Source organism: Papaver somniferum, chromosome 8, assembly GCF_003573695.1.
Source record: "Papaver somniferum cultivar HN1 chromosome 8, ASM357369v1, whole genome shotgun sequence".
NCBI lineage: Eukaryota > Viridiplantae > Streptophyta > Magnoliopsida > Ranunculales > Papaveraceae > Papaver > Papaver somniferum.
Window position 1 is genome coordinate 23,703,444 of NC_039365.1, and position 15,818 is coordinate 23,719,261.

Here is a 15,818-nt window from a genome sequence, read left to right on the forward strand (position 1 = left end):
AGAAATGGATCGGTTTCACTTGGCCATTCATAGCCCCAGAAGATATGAAGATTGTTGAGGTTGAACCTAATATTATGCTATTTAAGTTCAACAAATGTGATTTACTAAACACATTGATTGATGAAAGGTCTTGGAGTGTAAACAAACATCTTCGTGTGGTTCATGATTTCATCCCAAGAATGATTTAAACGGACAAAAATTGGGGTTTCCAACAATTTTGGATCCAGTTAAATATCTTTAACCATAACACATGATGTATCTTCAACAACCAAGATGGGTGAAGTCACAGGTATCGAACCTAAGGATGTCATTCCAAAATGAAGTGACCCAGTTAAAGTCTGTGTCAACATTGATCTCTCCATGCCACTCAGAAGGGGTGTTAAATATGTAACAAATTCAGGTGTCAGTCGATGGCAAAAAAAAATTCTATGAAAGACAACCAATTTCTATATGCACAGAGTGCTATGTTATCAATCATATCAAAGGGGCGTGCAAGGATGCTTCTAACTATCTTGTTAAAGCTCATGAGAAGCCATATTTCTTCGGGAAAGTTAATAATATCAGAAAGAATATAACTATTAGCTTTTCTCAAGTTGCTCTTTCTTCTAAGAAAAGCACTAAGAAATTTGTCAAGTCTGTTATTTTTATCCCACCTAAAGATAGAGAAGTTTTTAACTTGGATTTCTTGATTAATAATAGTGAGGGTGATTCGACTGAAGAGCAGACTCTTGTAAAAAGAATTCGAACGTACTACTCTAGATACAACTAACTCTCCACAGAACATCAATTCAAACAGCAACACAGCCGTACAGAATACTCTCAGGGTCACTTCTGAAGATAATCAAGTTGTACTCAATGTCGTGGAGACTCAGGTAAAAATCAGTGTTCATTATCTTTTAAAATTCAGTACTCTCTGATGAGTGCTAAAAAGTGCATATTTTTATATATTTTTCTTGGCATTTAACTCATCTTTTGTGCATTAATTCTACATTTTATCCCATATTCTGTATTTTCATTGTTTTCAAGAATAAATATTTTTCTTACTTAATCTTGCATTTTTAGGTAATAAATGAAGTTCGGATGAGTCGCGGAGCGAAAAGAGCAGAAAAGTAGTGAAAATCCGGGAAGAATTACGCAAGGAAGCCGCAAAGAATGGAGCACACGTCCAAAAAGCTAGGAAGGGGCTCAAGAATGAAGAATTGTTCTTAAAGAAGATATGGGCTTGGCATACCCAAGGCCCAAAACCCTTACCCAAACCCATTTTCTATATCCATAACCGCCTCCATTCTCAGCCGTTAGATGGGACTACATCGAAATCCTACGGTCGCTCATTCGTAGAGCATCAAAATCTGAAGTCTCTGCAAAACACCACAGCGCTTAAATTCCAAGCCTTCAGATTAGATTGTAGTTGAATCCAACGATCGCTTCTTTGCCTGCGCATCAAACCTCGATACTTCCGCTTAACACTACAACACCTAACTCCATCTGGTGTCGTTAATTTTGTTGTATTGTATAATCCAACGGTCGCTTCAGGATCCACTTCATCTCACCGTCAGATTGATCTTTCATCTCCATATCCCACGGTCGAGATTCGCCAAACATCGAACTCGATGATCCCGCTACACACCATAGCGACCGAACCCTATGACCTAACCAAACATCCCCTTCTTCCCAAAACAATCGACCTTCACCTTCTTCCTCTCCACCATACCCTGTGCAGAACCACCACCATCACCCTGCCACTGCCATCGCCACCACCTACTCCATAGCCACCTAAACACCACCATCAACTCCACTATAATCATTCCCCCCATCTTCTAGCCATCTATCCTACCAATTTCTTTTCTTTTCTTTCTCAGAAAACCCTAGGAAAGAAATTGATACAATAGCTAGGGCTAGAGAAGAAATCAGAGGCATGGAGAGGAGCAGGATACCAAGGAGAAGAATGGGTCGAAGAAAAACTCGTCAAATCACATCAATTTGGGTAAGAATTTACCAAACCCTAGTTCTGTCAATTTGGGGGTTTTTACATAAATCCTAATTAGGTTGAGATAGAGCATGGAGAAGATAAAGTGGGTGATATAGGGTAGATAATTGAACCTAACTGTGATTTTCTGTCACATTAGGCAGAATCCTAATGTCTACTGTTTTGGGAATTTTTGGGTGAAAAGGGTGTAAACCCTAATTATGTAATTGGGTATAAAAAGGGGACTGTGGGTGTGATGTAAAGGATTATGCCTGGATTAGCCAGTGTGTCACCCAAGAGCACTGGAATAGCCAATGTCTCAAGGGTTAGTGTTTAATTTGCAACTATCTTTATGTTTATTCCATTACTCTTATTTAGTTTCAATTCAGTTCATGTTTTTGTTTTATGTCTTCTGTGTTTGTTTATGATCAGTTCAATGCTCTGTTTAGTAATTGTTTTGTTTTTGTTGTTGTTATGTGAGCTCACATGTGTATGTGTATAGCTAGGCTGAGATGATGCCTTAAGTCACTGTTAGTGGTGGAATGCTAGGTTATAATTCATGTAAATTGAGTTGATTGAGTAATGGAGGAATTTAGTGCTCAACTGTGCTTGTGATTGATTGTGCTGTCAAAAGACAGTCAATGCTAGGAGTAAACAGTTGAGCAAGCTTCTTCTCCTTCCATTCCATTTATGTATGCCCTGGAACATAGGCAGGCTTGAACCTTCACCTAGCTCCATTAGGGACAGGGATTTAACATAGAATTACACTATCTGGCTAGGTCACAAGGTGGATTCATAACCTAGTTGTGTTGTTTCTCTGTTTTGTATTTGTAGTTTTGCTCCCCTGCCATTGCCCTTGGCTTAGGCCTTGGTTTATTACACTGTCATTTTATTGTCTTTGCTTCACTGTTTATCTTCATTGCTGTTTTCTCAATTGTTCACTGTTAAACTTTCACTGTCACCTTCTCACTTTCACTTTGTTCCATTTGTCTTGCTTTTGTTCTCTGTTTAGTTTCATTGTTCTGTCACCTTCTCATAATACTTTTGTTCTGTTTACTTTTGTTCATTGTTTTGCTTTTGATGTGTTCACTGTCACCTTCTCACACACTTTTGTTACTTCAGTTTCAAGATCTGTCACTTAAAAGCCCATTTGTTCTCTTGCTTGGCTAAAGCCTAGTTCATAGCTCAGAAGCCTAGCTAATCTAAAGGCCCAGCCAACTGAGCCCAAGGTTCAGTTCATTCCAAAAATCAAAGGTCCAGTCCACTGTGGACTTAATCAAAGCCCAAGGGAAAAGCTAAGGCCCAGTTCACTGTTAGCCCAAGGCCCAGTGCACTTCAAAGGCCAAGCCTAGTGCACTACAAAGCCCACTGAGCCCAAAACCATTTCATTGTTACAAAAACCCACTAAGCCCAAAGCACAATTAGAAGCCCAATAGCAATTTAGAGCCCAAATAGCTAGAAACTCCAAACACTCCCAGTCTCTGTGGATCGACCCGTACTTGCACGAGCTACAACCGACGACCGTGCACTTGCGGTATTACTGTAGGCCCCGTTTTTATTGCGCTTAATTTTCACACACCTCCGGGCCCACCAAGTTTTTGGCGCCGCTGCCGGGGATTGGTGCTGTGTTTTTCTTGTAGTTTTATTAGCTATTTTTGCATTTCACTGCATAGCATTTGCATCTGCATCTGCTTCACTTCATTTGCTGTTGGACCTGCTGTTCTGAACCAGTTTTTCCTCTGCTGGGACGCCACCAAGGAAAAGAACCAAAGCCCAACTGGGTTTTTGCAACAATATCAGAGCAGCTGGGCTGTGCTTAAAAGGTAACCCATTTAAGAGAACCCGAATTGTGGGCTTCCAATTTTTAATTGTGGGCTTGTAATATTAAAGCCAATTTTTGGGCTTTTTTTTTTCTGTTGGGTTTGTAATTAATTTTTGTGGGCTTGTTTGTTTAATTTGTGGGCTTGTATTTAATTTTTGTGAGCTTGTTTAATTTGGACTTGTATTTTGTATTCTGGGTTTTTAAACCCAGCTGAGCTTGTAACCGATCACAATAGGTTAACTCGTTAGTGGGCCGAGTACCCAAATTCTAGGCCGAGATTTTGGACTCAGTTTCACCAAACGTTTTCAAAACCAGCTGAGCCAAAGCAAACACAAAACCAACAGTGGGCTTGCTCCCATTCAAAAACCAAATTTTATTTTCTTTTAAAAAAAAAAAAAAAAAAAAAAAAAAGTTTCCAAATGTCTCCCGTCAAAACCAAATGTCTCCCGCAAAACCAAATTTTTCCCAACAAAACCAAATTTTTCCCAAAAAGTCCAATCCCATTAAAAACCAAATTTTCTTGTAGATAATGTGTTAGTTAAATTTCCTTTTGTATATATTTTGTGCTCATCCATTGGACTCCGAATATGTTGGAGTTTTGCCTTGGATAACGGAGTTTTAATTCTGCTTTCGCCGAAATCGGGTATTCTCTTCCTTTTTCTCTACTCAGCATGTCCCTTCATATGTTGTTTAATTTTTTCATATTTTGAAACATTGAGGACAATGTTTAGTTTAGGTTTGGGGGTGAAAGTAGATACTTTGTTATGCCATAATTGAAAACAAGAACTCCTCTTTTTGAAAAAAATGAAAAATGAAAATAAAAAATTAAAAATTGAAAAATAAAAATAAAAAATGGAGCTCATTTACCTTGAAATGTTGACTCTGTGCAATATGTAATTATTAGGAGTCTTAGTCTAGATATTTAGGCACCCTGATTCTAGCACAATTCACATAGTGATAAGAAATTTGCACGCGCACGATCTACCAATACATGTATAGCCTCGATCTTCAAGGTGTTTGATAGGAAGTCACGATTTCCAATCACTTTAGAATACTGAACGAAACTTGACTAGCTTGTTCTTTGGTTGGTTGGGATAGAAGGTGGAGGTTACATTAAGAAAACAACCATCGAATTTAACTGGGTGCATCAAAAAGGGCTACCTCTTGCAAAGTGTCATGTAATCTTTTGTTTCCTTTTGTATATGTATCAAAAGTGTTTCCTTTTCAAAAAAAAAAAAAAAAAAAAAAAAAAAAAACGATGTATATATTCAGAAAAATATATCAGAAAAACAAAAAAAACAAAAAAAAAAAAAATCATGTATTTATCAATTCCATTCTCTCTTGTTCCAAAAATAAAAGAGAGTAGTCAATGTAAATAAGAGTCATGTAAATAGTCATTTTGTGTTTCATTGTAATAAGCAAGGAAGGGTGTATGCCATTGATGTACAACGCGAGTAATTGTGAAATACCTCCAACTCATTCACAATTCTCGTAAAGTCCGGACAGCTAGCTAGATTTCGACCTTGGTTCTTAGCCTGAGAAACTATCTCTTGGTGATTAGTAGTCATAACATCCGATCTTTCTTTACACATGTGTAGATACACTTTACACTCTTATCACATGTCTTTTTTGTTATCAGTGCTAGGATTGTGCCTTTGATAGCTAGATTGACATCTCCATTTTGCTGTGAGCTTAAACTGACTTGCACATGTCACGTTTCATGGATTCTGAGCTCATATTTTGACCTAGAACTTTGTAGGTACGTTCTAAGCAAACCTTCACGAGACTTCAACTCGTCCACTAGGGACACTTAGTGGTTTAAAAGGCTTAGTGCATACGCTAAATGCATTCGAGAGACCAGCGACAGTGGTATAGTTAGGATTTCCTTAGTTTTGTTTTACTTGAGGACAAGTAAAATTCAGGTTTGGAGGTATTTGATGAGTGCTAAAAAGTGCATATTTTATATATTTTTCTTGGCATTTAACTCATCTTTTGTGCATTAATTCTACATTTTATCCCATATTCTGTATTTTCATTGTTTTCAAGAATAAATATTTTTCTACTTAATCTTGCATTTTTAGGTAATAAATGAAGTTCGGATGAGTCGCGGAGCGAAAAGAGCAGAAAAGTAGTGAAAAGCCGGGAAGAATTACGCAAGGAAGCCGCAAAGAATGGAGCACACGTCCAAAAAGCTAGGAAGGGGCTCAAGAAGGAAGAATTGTTCTTAAAGAAGATATGGGCTTGGCATACCCAAGGCCCAAAACCCTTACCCAAACCCATTTTCTATATCCATAACCGCCTCCATTCTCAGCCGTTAGATGGGACTACATCGAAATCCTACGGTCGCTCCTTCGTAGAGCATCAAAATCTGAAGTCTCTGCAAAACACCACAGCGCTTAAATTCCAAGCCTTCAGATTAGATTGTAGTTGAATCCAACGATCGCTTCTTTGCCTGCGCATCAAACCTCGACTTCCGCTTAACACTACAACACCTAACTCCATCTGGTGTCGTTAATTTTGTTGTATTGTATAATCCAACGGTCGCTTCAGGATCCACTTCATCTCACCGTCAGATTGATCTTTCATCTCCATATCCCACGGTCGAGATTCGCCAACATCGAACTCGATGATCCGCTACACACCATAGCGACCGAACCCTATGACCTAACCAAACATCCCCTTCTTCCAAAACAATCGACCTTCACCTTCTTCCTCTCCACCATACCCTGTGCAGAACCACCACCATCACCCTGCCACTGCCATCGCCACCACCTACTCCATAGCCACCTAAACACCACCACCAACTCCACTATAATCATTCCCCCCATCTTCTAGCCATCTATCCTACCAATTTCTTTTCTTTTCTTTCTCAGAAAACCCTAGGAAAGAAATTGGTACAATAGCTAGGGCTAGAGAAGAAATCAGAGGCATGGAGAGGAGCAGGATACCAAGGAGAAGAATGGGTCGAAGAAAAACTCGTCAAATCACATCAATTTGGGTAAGAATTTACCAAACCCTAGTTCTGTCAATTTGGGGGTTTTTACATAAATCCTAATTAGGTTGAGATAGAGCATGGAGAAGATAAAGTGGGTGATATATGGTAGGTAATTGAACCTAACTGTGATTTTCTGTCACATTAGGCAGAACCCTAATGTCTACTGTTTTGGGAATTTTTGGGTGAAAAGGGTGTAAACCCTAATTATGTAATTGGGTATAAAAAGGGGACTGTGGGTGTGATGTAAAGGCTTATGCCTGGATTAGCCAGTGTGTCACCCAAGAGCACTGGAATAGCCAGTGTCTCAAGGGTTAGTGTTTAATTTGCAACTATCTTTATGTTTATTCCATTACTCTTATTTAGTTTCAATTCAGTTCATGTTTTTGTTTTATGTCTTCTGTGTTTGTTTATGATCAGTTCAATGCTCTGTTTAGTAATTGTTTTGTTTTTGTTGCTGTTATGTGAGCTCACATGTGTATGTGTATAGCTAGGCTGAGATGATGCCTTAAGTCACTGTTAGTGGTGGAATGCTAGGTTATAATTCATGTAAATTGAGTTGATTGAGTAATGGAGGAATTTAGTGCTCAACTGTGCTTGTGATTGATTGTGCTGTCAAAAGACAGTCAATGCTAGGAGTAAACAGTTGAGCAAGCTTCTTCTCCTTCCATTCCATTTATGTATGCCCTGGAACATAGGCAGGCTTGAACCTTCACCTAGCTCCATTAGGGACAGGGATTTAACATAGAATTACACTATCTGGCTAGGTCACAAGGTGGATTCATAACCTAGTTGTGTTGTTTCTCTGTTTTGTATTTGTAGTTTTGCTCCCCTGCCATTGCCCTTGGCTTAGGCCTTAGTTTATTACACTGTCATTTTATTGTCTTTGCTTCACTGTTTATCTTCATTGCTGTTTTCTCAATTGTTCACTGTTAAACTTTCACTGTCACCTTCTCACTTTCACTTTGTTCCATTTTGTCTTGCTTTTGTTCTCTGTTTAGTTTCATTGTTCTGTCACCTTCTCATAATACTTTTGTTCTGTTTACTTTTGTTCATTGTTTTGCTTTTGATGTGTTCACTGTCACCTTCTCACACACTTTTGTTACTTCAGTTTCAAGATCTGTCACTTAAAAGCCCATTTGTTCTCTTGCTTGGCTAAAGCCTAGTTCATAGCTCAGAAGCCTAGCTAATCTAAAGGCCCAGCCAACTGAGCCCAAGGTTCAGTTCATTCCAAAAATCAAAGGTCCAGTCCACTGTGGACTTAATCAAAGCCCAAGGGAAAAGCTAAGGCCCAGTTCACTGTTAGCCCAAGGCCCAGTGCACTTCAAAGGCCAAGCCTAGTGCACTACAAAGCCCACTGAGCCCAAAACCATTTCATTGTTACAAACAAACCCACTAAGCCCAAAGCACAATTAGAAGCCCAATAGCAATTTAGAGCCCAAATAGCTAGAAACTCCAAAACACTCCCAGTCTCTGTGGATCGACCCGTACTTGCACGAGCTACAACCGACGACCGTGCACTTGCGGTATTACTGTAGGCCCCCGTTTTTATTGCGCTTAATTTTCACACACCTCCGGGCCCACCAAGTTTTTGGCGCCGCTGCCGGGGATTGGTGCTGTGTTTTCTTGTAGTTTTATTAGCTATTTTTGCATTTCACTGCATAGCATTTGCATCTGCATCTGCTTCACTTCATTTGCTGTTGGACCTGCTGTTCTGAACCTGTTTTTCCTCTGCTGGGACGCCACCAAGGAAAAGAACCAAAGCCCAACTGGGTTTTTGCAACAATATCAGAGCAGCTGGGCTGGGCTGTGCTTAAAAGGTAACCCATTTAAGAGAACCCGAATTGTGGGCTTCCAATTTTTAATTGTGGGCTTGTAATATTAAAGCCAATTTTTGGGCTTTTCATTTCTGTTGGGTTTGTAATTAATTTTTGTGGGCTTGTTTGTTTAATTTGTGGGCTTGTATTTAATTTTTGTGAGCTTGTTTAATTTGGACTTGTATTTTGTATTCTGGGTTTTTAAACCCAGCTGAGCTTGTAACCGATCACAATAGGTTAACTCGTTAGTGGGCCGAGTACCCAAATTCTAGGCCGAGATTTTGGACTCAGTTTCACCAAACGTTTTCAAAACCAGCTGAGCCAAAGCAAACACAAAACCAACAGTGGGCTTGCTCCCATTCAAAAACCAAATTTTATTTTCTTTTAAAAAAAAAAAAAAAAAAAAAAAAAAGTTTCCAAATGTCTCCCGTCAAAACCAAATGTCTCCCGCCAAAACCAAATTTTTCCCAACAAAACCAAATTTTTCCCAAAAAGTCCAATCCCATTAAAAACCAAATTTCTTGTAGATAATGTGTTAGTTAAATTTCCTTTTGTATATATTTTGTGCTCATCCATTGGACTCCGAATATGTTGGAGTTTTGCCTTGGATAACGGAGTTTTAATTCTGCTTTCGCCGAAATCGGGTATTCTCTTTCCTTTTCTCTACTCAACATGATCCTCTTCATATGTTGTATTATAATTTGTTCATATTTTGAAACATTGAGGACAATGTTTAGTTTAGGTTTGGGGGTGAAAAGTAGATACTTTGTTAATATGCCATAATTGAAAACAAGAACTCCTTCTTTTTGAAAAAAAATGAAAAATGAAAATAAAAAATTAAAAATTGAAAAAAAATAAAAATGGAGCTCATTTACCTTGAAATGTTGACACTGGTGCATATATGTAATTATTAGGAGTCTTAGTCTAGATATTTAGGCACCCTGATTCTAGCACAATTCACATAGTGATAAGAAATTTGCACGCGCACGATCTACCAATACATGTATAGCCTCGATCTTCAAGGTGTTTGATAGGAAGTCACGATTTCCAATCACTTTAGAATACTGAACGAAACTTGACTAGCTTGTTCTTTGGTTGGTTGGGATAGAAGGTGGAGGTTACATTAAGAAAGACAACCATCGAATTTAACTGGGTGCATCAAAAAGGGCTACCTCTTGCAAAGTGTCATGTAATCTTTTGTTTCCTTTTGTATATGTATCAAAAGTGTTTCCTTATCAAAAAAAAAAAAAAAAAGAATGAAAAAAAAAACGAATGAAAAAAATGAAAAAATCAATCAAGTATTTATCAATTCCATCCTCTCTTGTTCCAAAAATAAAAGAGAGTAGTCAATGTAAATAAGAGTCATGTAAAGAGTCATCTTTTGTTTTATTGTAATAAGCAAGGAGGGTGTATGCCATTGATGTACAACGCGAGTAATTGTGAAACACCTCCTACTCATTCACAATTCTCGTAAAGTCCGGACAGCTAGCTAGATTTCGACCTTGGTTCTTAGCCTGAGAAACTATCTCTTGGTGATTAGTAGTCATAACATCCGATCTTTCTTTACACATGTGTAGATACACTTTACACTCTTATCACATGTCTTTATTTGTTATCAGTGCTAGGATTGTGCCTTTGATAGCTAGATTGACATCTCCATTTTGCTGTGAGCTTAAACTGACTTGCACATGTCACGTTTCATGGATTCTGAGCTCATATTTTGACCTAGAACTTTGTAGGTACGTTCTAAGCAAACCTTCACGAGACTTCAACTCGTCCACTAGGGACACTTAGTGGTTTAAAAGGCTTAGTGCATACGCTAAATGCATTCGAGAGACCAGCGACAGTGGTATAGTTAGGATTTCCTTAGTTTTGTTTTACTTGAGGACAAGTAAAATTCAGGTTTGGAGGTATTTGATGAGTGCTAAAAAGTGCATATTTTTATATATTTTTCTTGGCATTTAACTCATCTTTTGTGCATTAATTCTACATTTTATCCCATATTCTGTATTTTCATTGTTTTCAAGAATAAATATTTTTCTTACTTAATCTTGCATTTTTAGGTAATAAATGAAGTTCGGATGAGTCGCGGAGCGAAAAGAGCAGAAAAGTAGTGAAAAGCCGGGAAGAATTACGCAAGGAAGCCGCAAAGAATGGAGCACACGTCCAAAAAGCTAGGAAGGGGCTCAAGAAGGAAGAATTGTTCTTAAAGAAGATATGGGTTTGGCATACCCAAGGCCCAAAACCCTTACCCAAACCCATTTTCTATATCCATAACCGCCTCCATTCTCAGCCGTTAGATGGGACTACATCGAAATCCTACGGTCGCTCCTTCGTAGAGCATCAAAATCTGAAGTCTCTGCAAAACACCACAGCGCTTAAATTCCAAGCCTTCAGATTAGATTGTAGTTGAATCCAACGATCGCTTCTTTGCCTGCGCATCAAACCTCGATGCTTCCGCTTAACACTACAACACCTAACTCCATCTGGTGTCGTTAATTTTGTTGTATTGTATAATCCAACGGTCGCTTCAGGATCCACTTCATCTCACCGTCAGATTGATCTTTCATCTCCATATCCCACGGTCGAGATTCGCCAAACATCGAACTCGATGATCCCGCTACACACCATAGCGACCGAACCTATGACCTAACCAAACATCCCCTTCTTCCCAAAACAATCGACCTTCACCTTCTTCCTCTCCACCATACCCTGTGCAGAACCACCACCATCACCCTGCCACTGCCATCGCCACCACCTACTCCATAGCCACCTAAACACCACCACCAACTCCACTATAATCATTCCCCCCATCTTCTAGCCATCTATCCTACCAATTTCTTTTCTTTTCTTTCTCAGAAAACCCTAGGAAAGAAATTGGTACAATAGCTAGGGCTAGAGAAGAAATCAGAGGCATGGAGAGGAGCAGGATACCAAGGAGAAGAATGGGTCGAAGAAAAACTCGTCAAATCACATCAATTTGGGTAAGAATTTACCAAACCCTAGTTCTGTCAATTTGGGGGTTTTTACATAAATCCTAATTAGGTTGAGATAGAGCATGGAGAAGATAAAGTGGGTGATATATGGTAGGTAATTGAACCTAACTGTGATTTTCTGTCACATTAGGCAGAACCCTAATGTCTACTGTTTTGGGAATTTTTTGGTGAAAAGGGTGTAAACCCTAATTATGTAATTGGGTATAAAAAGGGGACTGTGGGTGTGATGTAAAGGCTTATGCCTGGATTAGCCAGTGTGTCACCCAAGAGCACTGGAATAGCCAGTGTCTCAAGGGTTAGTGTTTAATTTGCAACTATCTTTATGTTTATTCCATTACTCTTATTTAGTTTCAATTCAGTTCATGTTTTTGTTTTATGTCTTCTGTGTTTGTTTATGATCAGTTCAATGCTCTGTTTAGTAATTGTTTTGTTTTTGTTGCTGTTATGTGAGCTCACATGTGTATGTGTATAGATAGGCTGAGATGATGCCTTAAGTCACTGTTAGTGGTGGAATGCTAGGTTATAATTCATGTAAATTGAGTTTATTGAGTAATGGAGGAATTTAGTGCTCAACTGTGCTTGTGATTGATTGTGCTGTCAAAAGACAGTCAATGCTAGGAGTAAACAGTTGAGCAAGCTTCTTCTCCTTCCATTCCATTTATGTATGCGCTGGAACATAGGCAGGCTTGAACCTTCACCTAGCTCCATTAGGGACAGGGATTTAACATAGAATTACACTATCTGGCTAGGTCACAAGGTGGATTCATAACCTAGTTGTGTTGTTTCTCTGTTTTGTATTTGTAGTTTTGCTCCCCTGCCATTGCCCTTGGCTTAGGCCTTAGTTTATTACACTGTCATTTTATTGTCTTTGCTTCACTGTTTATCTTCATTGCTGTTTTCTCAATTGTTCACTGTTAAACTTTCACTGTCACCTTCTCACTTTCACTTTGTTCCATTTTGTCTTGCTTTTGTTCTCTGTTTAGTTTCATTGTTCTGTCACCTTCTCATAATACTTTTGTTCTGTTTACTTTTGTTCATTGTTTTGCTTTTGATGTGTTCACTGTCACCTTCTCACACACTTTTGTTACTTCAGTTTCAAGATCTGTCATTTAAAAGCCCATTTGTTCTCTTGCTTGGCTAAAGCCTAGTTCATAGCTCAGAAGCCTAGCTAATCTAAAGGCCCAGCCAACTGAGCCCAAGGTTCAGTTCATTCCAAAAATCAAAGGTCCAGTCCACTGTGGACTTAATCAAAGCCCAAGGGAAAAGCTAAGGCCCAGTTCACTGTTAGCCCAAGGCCCAGTGCACTTCAAAGGCCAAGCCTAGTGCACTACAAAGCCCACTGAGCCCAAAACCATTTCATTGTTACAAACAAACCCACTAAGCCCAAAGCACAATTAGAAGCCCAATAGCAATTTAGAGCCCAAATAGCTAGAAACTCCAAAACACTCCCATTCTCTGTGGATCGACCCGTACTTGCACGAGCTACAACCGACGACCGTGCACTTGCGGTATTACTGTAGGCCCCCGTTTTTATTGCGCTTAATTTTCACACACCTCCGGGCCCACCAAGTTTTTGGCGCCGTTGCCGGGGATTGGTGCTGTGTTTTTCTTGTAGTTTTATTAGCTATTTTTGCATTTCACTGCATAGCATTTGCATCTGCATCTGCTTCACTTCATTTGCTGTTGGACCTGCTGTTCTGAACCTGTTTTTCCTCTGCTGGGACGCCACCAAGGAAAAGAACCAAAGCCCAACTGGGTTTTTGCAACAATATCAGAGCAGCTGGGCTGTGCTTAAAAGGTAACCCATTTAAGAGAACCCGAATTGTGGGCTTCCAATTTTTAATTGTGGGCTTGTAATATTAAAGCCAATTTTTGGGCTTTTCATTTTCTGTTGGGTTTGTAATTAATTTTTGTGGGCTTGTTTGTTTAATTTGTGGGCTTGTATTTAATTTTTGTGAGCTTGTTTAATTTGGACTTGTATTTTGTATTCTGGGTTTTTAAACCCAGCTGAGCTTGTAACCGATCACAATAGGTTAACTCGTTAGTGGGCCGAGTACCCAAATTCTAGGCCGAGATTTTGGACTCAGTTTCACCAAACGTTTTCAAAACCAGCTGAGCCAAAGCAAACACAAAACCAACAGTGGGCTTGCTCCCATTCAAAAACCAAATTTTATTTTCTTTTAAAAAAAAAAAAAAAAAAAAAAAAAGTTTCCAAATGTCTCCCGTCAAAACCAAATGTCTCCCGCTAAAACCAAATTTTTCCCAACAAAACCAAATTTTTCCCAAAAAGTCCAATCCCATTAAAAACCAAATTTTCTTGTAGATAATGTGTTAGTTAAATTTTCTTTTGTATATATTTTGTGCTCATCCATTGGACTCCGAATATGTTGGAGTTTTGCCTTGGATAACGGAGTTTTAATTCTGCTTTCGCCGAAATCGGGTATTCTCTTTCCTTTTTCTCTACTCAACATGATCCTCTTCATATGTTGTATTATAATTTTGTTCATATTTTGAAACATTGAGGACAATGTTTAGTTTAGGTTTGGGGGTGAAAAGTAGATACTTTGTTAATATGCCATAATTGAAAACAAGAACTCCTTCTTTTTGAAAAAAAATGAAAAATGAAAATAAAAAATTAAAAATTGAAAAATAAAATAAAAATAAAAATAAAAATGGAGCTCATTTACCTTGAAATGTTGACACTGGTGCATATATGTAATTATTAGGAGTCTTAGTCTAGATATTTAGGCACCCTGATTCTAGCACAATTCACATAGTGATAAGAAATTTGCACGCGCACGATCTACCAATACATGTATAGCCTCGATCTTCAAGGTGTTTGATAGGAAGTCACGATTTCCAATCACTTTAGAATACTGAACGAAACTTGACTAGCTTGTTCTTTGGTTGGTTGGGATAGAAGGTGGAGGTTACATTAAGAAAGACAACCATCGAATTTAACTGGGTGCATCAAAAAGGGCTACCTCTTGCAAAGTGTCATGTAATCTTTTGTTTCCTTTTGTATATGTATCAAAAGTGTTTCCTTATTCAAAAAAAAAAAAAAAAAAAAAAAAAAAAAAAAAAAAAAAAAAAACGATGTATATATTCAGAAAAAAATATATATCAGAAAAACAAAAAACAATACAAAACAAAAAAAAAATCATGTATTTATCAATTCCATTCTCTCTTGTTCCAAAAATAAAAGAGGTAGTCAATGTAAATAAGAGTCATGTAAATAGTCATTTTGTTGTTTCATTGTAATAAGCAAGGAAGGGTGTATGCCATTGATGTACAACGCGAGTAATTGTGAAATACCTCCAACTCATTCACAATTCTCGTAAAGTCCGGACAGCTAGCTAGATTTCGACCTTGGTTCTTAGCCTGAGAAACTATCTCTTGGTGATTAGTAGTCATAACATCCGATCTTTCTTTACACATGTGTAGATACACTTTACACTCTTATCACATGTCTTTATTTGTTATCAGTGCTAGGATTGTGCCTTTGATAGCTAGATTGACATCTCCATTTTGCTGTGAGCTTAAACTGACTTGCACATGTCACGTTTCATGGATTCTGAGCTCATATTTTGACCTAGAACTTTGTAGGTACGTTCTAAGCAAACCTTCACGAGACTTCAACTCGTCCACTAGGGACACTTAGTGGTTTAAAGGCTTAGTGCATACGCTAAATGCATTCGAGAGACCAGCGACAGTGGTATAGTTAGGATTTCCTTAGTTTTGTTTTACTTGAGGACAAGTAAAATTCAGGTTTGGGGGTATTTGATGAGTGCTAAAAAGTGCATATTTTTATATATTTTTCTTGGCATTTAACTCATCTTTTGTGCATTAATTCTACATTTTATCCCATATTCTGTATTTTCATTGTTTTCAAGAATAAATATTTTTCTTACTTAATCTTGCATTTTTAGGTAATAAATGAAGTTCGGATGAGTCGCGGAGCGAAAAGAGCAGAAAAGTAGTGAAAAGCCGGGAAGAATTACGCAAGGAAGCCGCAAAGAATGGAGCACACGTCCAAAAAGCTAGGAATGGGCTCAAGAAGGAAGAATTGTTCTTAAAGAAGATATGGGCTTGGCATACCCAAGGCCCAAAACCCTTACCCAAACCCATTTTCTATATCCATAACCGCCTCCATTCTCAGCCGTTAGATGGGACTACATCGAAATCCTACGGTCGCTCCTTCGTAGAGCATCAAAATCTGAAGTCT